We start from the raw sequence: 10,340 nt of genomic DNA, 5'->3' as shown, positions 1-10,340 counted from the left end.
GGAATTAGTATTGTTAAAATGTCCATACTACCCAAAGCAATCTACAGTTTCAATTCAGTCCGTATCAATGAATACAAAAGGGAAAATTCCAGTGGATCCTCACAGAAATGGAATGATATTTTTAAAAATAAAACAATTGGGGTGCCTGCCTGGCTCATCCTTAAGCGTCTGTCTTTGGCTCAGCAAGGCTATACTTGGCTTAGGTCATCATCCTGGGGTCCTGGGATCCAGCCCCACGTTGGGCTTCCTGCTCAGCAGGAAGCTTGCTTCTCCCTCCCCCACACCCCATTTGTGTTCCCTCTCTCATTGTGTCTCTTTCTGTCAAATAAATCAATTAAATCTTTAAAAAAAAAAAAAGAAAAGAAAACAATTATTTTTTGAAGTCGTCTGAGATCTGTTAGAGGAGTCAGAACTTGAGGGGCCAAATGCTCAGAGAAACAAAAACCTATGTTCTGCCTCTCCAACATTTTGTTCCAGGTCTTACCTCATTCTTGAGTCTGGGTGATAGGATATGATCTTTGTAGGGATGACGGTTAATCTTTGCCAAAATATTCTTGAGAGAAAATGTTGAATGAATAATTTGACCAAATACCTAATTACAGAACACTGACCATAGGGAAATTGGAAATTTTGAAAGAACAACCATTTTTTGAGAAAATTACAAGAATTCCATATCCTAAAAGAAGTTTTATGTTAGAGGACAAATGATAACAAAAATATAGTTATTAAAATAAGAATAAATAATAGGAAAATATAATTATTCATGGAAGATAATTGACAAAAAAAAAGCAGTGAACAGCTTTGCTTTAGTAGGTTCAGTTAATTATATATCAGAAGCTGAAAATTCAAACTGGAATTCAGAAGTGAAGTATATTTGAATCCTTTTTTAGTTTTTAGCTTTTTCAAAGGGTTGTCTTAACTTCAAGGTAACAGCATTTTGAAATTGATAATTCTATTGAGAATTCTTTCTTCCCCATACATGTTTTTCTGTCTTTTTTATTTTTTTGAGATCAAGATTTTACTTGGTAGAATATGAGAAAAGTATTCTAAATAATAGATTGTAAAATATTTCTGTTAGCATGTTATCTATGAAGACTGAAGATAAATTTCATTTTATGCTATAGTTTCCTTCAAGAAATCCTATGGAGAGTGACAAAATAAATCACTTTAGAACTATATTGTGGTTGAATATATAGATTTTGTCATCAGATATTGTGCTTTTAAAAGCACTACAGTAGAGGTTTTGAAAATTATACTGAGTGCCCCTCTCTGGATGCCACCAAATTACTTTTCATGCTGATTACGTTTATTCTTATACTGATTTTTTTTTTTCCAGAGTAAGGTTTTGTGATTCTTAAATGCAGTCAGTGGATATTATTATTTTTACCCTGTACCCACAAGAATTGCACAATAAAACCTGCAATATTTAGAATTGCCTTGAATTGAGTTGAAATGGGATTGAATTAAATTGGGTTGAATTACCTGTTGTACTAGAAAGGGTCTATTCAGAAGATGAGCATCTGTCACTCTATGATCTGGGATATTTTCTGAGTAAAACTAGTATGAAATTAATACAGTATAGCTGATATAAGAATGGACTTGACTCTAATAATCATGAATGTGGAAAATGTTTTTATCTTCATAAACATGCTTAGTTTAGTTACATTATAGAAATGTAAAATTACTTTTGTAAATAAACAAACTTCATTCTCTTTCTTTTTTCTATTTGCCTCATTTTTTTTAAGATTATAAGAGGGTAAATTTGGAATAAAACCATGAGCTCATTTTACAGCATGCTAATAAATTTGATTTTCTGTGATAATGAGAAAAATTTACATTTCCATTTTTAAGTAAATAATTTTCTTAACTGGCTTTAAGCTGTGTGAATGAAAAAGTTCTTTCACAGTTAGAGAGGGCTAGTTTATCAATCTCTATTTAATTAGTAAATGTAAAAAGATTTAATGAAGAATAAAGTTAAATTATCATTTTTACTTCCATTGTTTTCCAAAAAATGAGATTTTTTTTTGTTTCTTTAATATTCCTGGCAAAAATAGATCAAATTCTCAGTGGAAGCCTTGCAAAATTGAATAAATAGGGACTTTGGAATGAACATAATTTAACTTCCAGCAAACCTGAAACTACCTTGTCAGAGATTTTTAGAACTAAATCTATTCATTTGTATTGAGTTGTATGGAATAAATTATCATTTTGGGGGGGCTAATGATGAAGGGAAAGAATTCAAATAGTGTCTGGAGATGAAGAACTATAAGAGAAAAGAGATTCCTAATAATAAGAAAGTAATCAATACAATTTTGGGGAGCAAACAATTTTTACTAAATTAGCCAAATGAACTCAGTATTTGAATATCACAGAGAGTTGACCACACACAGCTGTATCATGGAAACAAATAGATGTTGAACCAAAAACCCACCATTAATATAACACCTGCTTTTTATAAGTGTATGGTCCAGCATGAATGTGGTTTCTTGCAGCAAGTAGAAACTGTGCTGGATATTTTAGGCGGGAAAACTAATTGGTGTAATTGTGACTGGAGGGGTGGGCTCCTGACTGGCCACCAGGCTCACTGCCCTGAACCATGTGAAACTGATCTGCTGGAGGACCTGTTACCTGTGCCATATACAAAGGGCAAAAAAGCCAGGAGACTACCTGTTGAGCTTTTGAGTTCAAGAGCACATGGCCATTGCAGATGGGACTTCCATGGCCATTAGTACCATTTGAACACTTTGAAACCAGAGACTATACCCTAGAACACTGCTGCAGAAAATCTTCATCTATCCATGACCAAGCTGCCAAGCTGAAAACAGTAGTAGAAAGATGACTTCTAATTTTTGCCTTCCAAATTTCAGTAAATTGCTTCTAATTAGCAAAATTTAATTATTCAAAACATCAACTTGCAGGGAACCCTAGCAAGTGTAGTTTTTAATTTTACAGCTCTGGCAATTTAGTAATTTATGAAAGAATTTGGGAATAGAACACCTGTCCACCATACCCAATATGTTTGCAATTGGCATCTATGTTAGTTATCTTATTTTAAAATGAGGTGGCTTAACAAACATTTGTTACCTCATAGTTGCTGTGATTCAGAAGTCAGGTGAGGCTACCAGAATACCTCTACCTCAAGGTCCTTCATGAGAGTCCAATTAGGGTATTGACTGGGCTGTGATCTCATTTGAAAGCTTGACTGGAGTAGAAACCACTTCTAGGCTCACTTATGTGGTTGCTGGCAAGATTCAGTTACTGGCTATCGGCCAGGGTCTCCCTCCCTCAGTTCTTAGCCATGTGCATCTTTGAATAGGGCAACTCAGTACATGCTGACTGGCTTTTCTGAGTGAGCAAGAGAGTGAAAGAATACAGTTAAGACATAACTTAGAGCCTTTTTATAACTTAATCTCAGAAGGGACACTCCATCACTTTTGCCGTAATCCTTCATTAGAAGTTAGTGATGAGGTCCCGCCTACAGTCAAGAAGAAGGAATCGAGCAGGTAGGGATCAATGGAAGCTACCTTAAAAGTTGTCTCTTGGAGCGCCTGGATAGCTCATTGGGTTAAGTCTCTGCCTTTAGTTCAGGTCATGATCTCAGGGTCCTGGGATCGAGCCCTACATCAGGCTCTCTGCTTTGCCTGCCTCTGCCTACTTGTGATCCTCATCTGTCATATAAATAAATAAAATCTTAAAAAAAAAAGTTGTCTCCCATAGTATCTTATGTCCTTGATTCATGTGATCCCATTCTTATTTTTTGTGTCATATTTTATTATTTTCCTGGGAGAAAACACAAATGAAATTTTCCCTTTTTATGCTTATTTTCAATTTGCTATGTTAATTATGCTATACCTTAATCCAAAACATTCATGGTATAAATATTAAGTTTCCAAAAATTACTTTTTCATCTGTAATGAAGATCTTAAGTAATGAGTCATTTAATATTAAGAAATACACCACTACATTTGCATTAACACATGATATAATTCTATGCATTTAGTGGTATTTCTCTAAGTATCACTTTTAGTCCACTTTTCTAATCTACATGATAATTTTTCTTTTAAAATGTAGAACAAAACAATTAGGGGAAGCAAGAATTTCAGTAAGCTTGAAAACAATATGTATAAATTAAAGAAAACTGTATATTAATTATTTTTGGGAAACCAGTGTAATCTTATTTTGAGTTTTTAATTTGTGACTTTTGTTACTATAATATCACCATAAATTTTCTAGAAAACCTTCCAAACACAAAAAAACCTGCTAAAATAAAAATTGTTTGATTTCCTTTCAGTAATTGGCACTTTAAAAAAAAAGATTTATTTATTTATTTTAGAGAGAGCAAGAACGTACTTGAGGAGAGGGGCAGAGGGAGATAGAGAGCGAGAATCCAAAGCAGACACTGCACTAAGGGTGGAGCCCTACTTGGGGCTGGGTCTCTTGACCCTGAACTCATGACCTAAGTAGAAACCAAGAGTCAGACACTTAACCGACTGAGCCAACCAGGTGCCTTGATGCTTACCTTTTTATTTCCATTGAGGCATTAATTACATTTCTACTGGTATTTACCTAATGAAGTCATCCTTTGGCGTGCATCCGGGAAAAAACTGAAAGTAAAATAAAAACGTGTGAAGGCATTGTTTACAGTTAGTTTAGTCATTAGAGATGTTTATCCTATTTTGGACCTGGAAAAAGTCACAGTGCTTGCTTTCTAATTTTCTTTCCTATTTGCTTCTTAGAGTTCACAAAAGAAAATGTTTTTTAGTAGTAAACACATGCTGTTGCCATCTAGAATAGATTTAAAGCCAGCATCCTAGTGTTGCTGAGGTTTTTCCACCTTTTCCTATAATGTTCTTTATAATGTTTTTGAGCTAAATAGGAATGAGAGGAATATTGCACTTGTTACCTCAGGATCTGCTGTGAAGTCATATTTCTTATTAGAAGACCATTTTACTTCAGCTATTACAAAACACAAACAACAAATAGACGAACTCTGAAACATAAGCTGTTTGATGACTATAGCAAGAAAGCATCTTAGTCTCGAAAAATATTGGGGCCCAGGTCCAAACAGCCAAGGATGCTAGTGGATGGAGAGAAAGAAGATCCCTTTCCAGGCAACCGCATTTTTTTTTTTTTTTTTGCTTTGTTTAAGCAATTTGCTTTTTGTTTTTGTGCTAGTTGCTTCCGCACAAGTCCTAGCATACCTGCAATCTTCTAATACTTTCAAGATGATATCTTGAAGTGGATTAACTAGGGAAATATATGTTTAAAGCTACAACCAGTCAAATATTAATTTTCTAACAACCTTAAAGTGTTGAGAATACTTTAGTATGTTTTGTAAAATTTTCCGCAGCAGATATCACATTCTTTTTTTAGTTACTCTGATCTTTAAGGTTAGGGTATCATGGACTAATAACATATGTAAACTTTACATCATCTACAACTTTTTCATTTTGGGTGAAGAGGCAGATGTTTTAATCTTAAGTGCTAGGTGATAACAGTTTATTAGGATGACTTTAAAAAAAGCTATTATCCCATTTCCATCGTCTCTTTGCCTGAGTTATGCCAATTTCATTGAGAAACAAGATCTAGAACTCTCATATTTAAGTGATGTCACTGGAGAAACAATGTGTTTTGTAATCATGTCTATCCTGGTATGTAAAGGAAACTTGCAAGGGAAAATGCAGGCAATGCCCACTCTTCCCCCGTCCCTCCCTCTCTCACACCCAGGATTAATTCGTCCTTTCCTTATAATAAAATTATGTCCTTTCCATGCTCCATTACATGTGTCTTCCCCATTGTCCTTTATTTTTTCCACCAATCACTATTTTATTTATTTTGTTTTATTTAATGTATCTTTGTAAGCAGCTTAATTTTTCTTAATTAAGTTCAAATAAGAATGATATATAGGAGTCAGGAAAATAACCTCAGTTATATATTTTCTTAGTATAAGTGGCTTCAAATTTTCAGGGAAGAGACAGAATACTTGGCTGTTATGGTTGGAAATTGAAATGCTCATTACACTATTTAAACCAAACAAATACTGCATTAAAATCAGTAGATGCAAAAATAATTAAATGAATTTTACATAAATGTATATATATTTATATATGTTATACTCGTGTGTGCATCCAGTAATAGGAGACACCTAGAAGTTGGGTGAAGTAGAGTCAGGGCAGAGCTGGGACAGCAACATCACTGAATACTAGTTTTGTCTGAGCAGAGCTGGAAAAGAGTAAGGACAAGAGAATTTTAATGAGATATGGAACTTTGAAAGACACGTGAGTGAAGAGAATTTATTTTAACTTTTGCTGTGCATTTTTAAAGTATAGTTTTTCCATTTGTTACATTTTTAAGAGATTATCTTGTCTAAGGCTTTAGAATATGAATTTGTATATCTTTGGGAGGCCATGTTTTGTTAAAATAAAACTTAATATGGGAGAAAAAAGGCCCAAATATACATACACTGTTTTGAAATAATTGCTATCAGGAAGAAGGTTAATTTACCATCTACTCAGGGGATTTCTAAGATGTTCAATTTGGTACAAAAGTACAAGGGAAAAAAAAGATAAAATTTGTGATGAAATTTATTTGTTTTAGAATGAGGCAGAGCTTGAGATAAAGGTTTGACTACAAGGGCTATATTAAGAAAGTGTTCCCGTGGGGTTCCTGGGTGGCTCCGTTGTTAAGTGTCTGACTTGGTTTCGGCTTGGGTTGTGATCTCAGGGTCCTGAGATTGAACACCACGTTGGCTCAGCACTCAGTGAAGCATTTGTTTGTCCCTCTCTCTCTGCTTCTCCTTCCCCAGCCTATCTCTCTCTCTCACTCTCTTGAAGACATACATAATAATCTTTAAGCAAGCAAACAAACAAACAAACTAACAAAAAACCCAAAAAGTGTTTTCAGGAGAAAGCCAAGAAAGAGAGCAGGAAAAGTTAAGAAAAGATCAGGAATGGATCCAGCTTCAGGAAAGTTATGGAATGTAGTTTACATTTAAGAGTGATTCCATCCTGAGTCAAGGTTGCCGGATGTTCATGCTAGCCCAATTGATTAGTCATAAGCTAAGGCCTGTCATAAGGGGGTGGTGATGGGGAGGTAAAGTCCCAGGTACTTCTGGTTCTGGATTTTCTCGCTTCACTTGTCCGTAAAGTTGGTCAATAGCTGAGGGCCAGTTCCTGGAAGGCAGTTGCAGATACGAGCCATTGGAAACAAAAAGCATACAGAAGTTGCAAAGGAAGGGCTAGCAGAATGGTAAATGATCCAAGATGATTCAGACAGAGCAACCACAGTGTCTACTACAGGATTCTACATCTTTATACATCTGACGAAATCCTATGCTAATCTCTTTAAACGGTTGCAATAGATGTTAGTTAATAAAAATGAATATTTTTTAAGTTCCTACTGTTTGTAATGCATTGTACAGGGAATTTAATATTAATACAATGCTTTTATTTTACATAGTCAACATTCAAATTTTCCCTATTATTCCTATTAAAATAGTTGATAATCCCTAGAGAAATGCCTATACCTATACCTATATCCATAACTATCTAACATCTATCAATTATCTATCCATATCTATTTATCATCAGTCATCTATCTATCTACATCATGTTAGGTATAATAGTTATCCCTATTATAACAAATGGCCTATCATAGTTGATTTTTATTAAACTAAATCAATTAAATTGTATTAATAATGACTCATTGTATTTACTTGTCCAAACATATTTTAAATTTCATGTAAATTCCTCATGCTAATTTCTTTTCACTTAATATTGTATTTTCAGAAAAGTTTAGTGTTATCTCCAACTATTGATGAATTGAAAACAATCATTTTGATTACTTTTTTCTATAATTTTTAATTGAAGAAAAAATTTAAAAACAATATTATTTCCTTAAAAATATGCATTAGTTTATTGAAACCCATGCCATGATCCTACATTATATATTATTAAGCTCTTCCCAACTACCAGGCATTATTTTAAGATCTTTAATTATAGGGGCGCCTGGGTGGCTCAGTGGGTTAAGCCGCTGCCTTCGGCTCAGGTCATGATCCCAGCATCCTGGGATCGAGTCCCACATCGGGCTCCTTGCTCAGCAGGGAGCCTGCTTCTCCCTCTGCCTCTGCCTGCCACTCTATCTGCTTGTACTCACTCTCGCTCTTGCTCTCTCTCTCTCCCTGACAAAAAAAAAAAAAAAATCTTTAATTATATTAATTTCTTCAACCCTCAGAAAAATCCTACAAGATAAATACTATTATATTATCCATTTTTACAAATGGAAAAACTGTCACATTTAGTGTAAAAAGTACTAAGACCTCATTCATTTTCTATCTTCCACGGTCTTTCACACACTATCCTTTAGCTATTTTGCCTCAAATTTTCATTTAATGTAACACTACTTTCTTTTTTCCTGAGAACTTGCATGTAATGACAGTTCATCGCTGCATTAATCTTATGGTTGTTAATGCATTAACACTTCTTTAAGATGTGTGTATAGGTAAGCTTGAGGAAAGTGTTATAGAAAGTCAGAGTGTATTTTAAAATTTTGCATTTCAGAATAATAAACAAAGTGAAACTCAACTGTGAATAGTCAGATAGTTTTTCTTTGATTACAGACTCACCAAATGGTGATACTGGTTGGTATAAGGAAGAAGGTCAGTGATATAATCCTTAATATCATCACAGATAATCATCAAGTGCACCTAATTTCTCAATAGTGGAAACAATTGTTCAAAATACCATATGATTTCACTTATATGTTGACTCTTAAAAGAACAAATGAGTAAGCAAACCAAAAAAAGAATCAGGGCTATAAATATGGAGACTAAACCAATGGTTGCAAGAGGGAAAGAGGTGGAAGGATAAGCAAAATGGGAGAAGGAGGCAAGGAGATACCAGCTTTCAGTTAGGGAATGAGTAAGTCATGGGAGTAAAAGGCACAGCATAAGAAACACAGTCAACAACATTGTAAGAACATTGTATGGTGACAGATGGTAGCTAGATTTGAGGTGAGCATAGCAAAACCTATGAAGTTGTCACTACGCTATACATCTGAAACTAATGTAACATTGTATGTCAACTATACTCAAATAAAAAATAAAAAAATACAATAATAATAAAGCTATTTGGTAACATGTTTTGCTTCTTTCAGCTTCCACCATCTCTGCTTCCTATTAATGTGGATTTTTAAGAGTTGACTTAAACAAATATGAGGTAGATATACTAGTATACTAATTAGTGTATCAGTGTGATAAGATTATAATTCCCCTGGAAGTCCTCAGGTCTTAGCCCTAGTTCTATTTTCATCTAAAACTCTTTTTCTAGTCACCCATCCTCCTGTGGCGTGGCTAACATCCACATTTACAGAGCCATTCACACTGCCTTGTTGTGCCTCTAATCTAAGTATCGAACTGTCAATTAGCTCCTTCAAAAGCACCTCAAATTCAATAGATCTGAACTGAAGTCAAGATTCAGTGTACTCTGGGGGTGGCTGGGTGGCTCTGTTGATTAAGCATCTGACTCTTGATATCAGCTCAGGTTTTGATCTCAGGGTTCTGAGTTTGAGCCCCACATTGGGCTTGATGCTGGTCATGGAGCCTACTTAAAAAAAAAAAAAAAAAAGATTCAGTGTACTCTGTTTTCATGGTGATATTTCATCTCTCGTTGTGTAAGCCCCAGTCTTAGGTGTAATATTAGAAATACTTCTGCTTTACATTCCATATTCACTTCAGTACCAAGTCTTGTCAATATTAACTTCTAAACATCTCTACATCTGCCTGCTTCTATCACTATTGCTACTGAACTTGTGTAGATTATTGTCATGTCTTCCCTGCCCTTTTGTAATAGCTTACCATATGTTAGTCATTGAAATTCTTCATGTATACTTACTTATTTAAGCCTTATCCTGTGAAACCAGTATTCTGATCATCCTGATTTTTCTATGAAGTAATCTGCTTAATATCACAGAACCAGTAAGTAGAATAGTGTTGGAATTTGAATAGGTCTGCTGGATTCCCGCATAGGTCCTCAAGCACAACATTATAGAACCTGATCCAGGGAAACAAATATTTTATTGTCCTTGAATTTTACCAAAAAACCTAGATTATTAACATTTTAATTGAAGTTATCTTGAGAATTTAATACAACTTTGTAAAATGGAAGATAGTCTTTTTCATATTGGAGTTCCTTGAATTATGACCTTGAGCAAGATGGAGAATATAACATTGAAATCTTAGCTCACTAAACTTCTTTCTACAGGGAATTAAGATAATGTGATCCAGATCTTTTTTCCTTCTAAAACTTGACATTTGGCTTAACACAGGATACAAGTTTGGAGAA

Source organism: Lutra lutra, chromosome 2 (assembly GCF_902655055.1).
Source record: "Lutra lutra chromosome 2, mLutLut1.2, whole genome shotgun sequence".
NCBI classification, from domain to species: domain Eukaryota; kingdom Metazoa; phylum Chordata; class Mammalia; order Carnivora; family Mustelidae; genus Lutra; species Lutra lutra.
Note: the sequence above shows the minus strand (reverse complement) of the source record.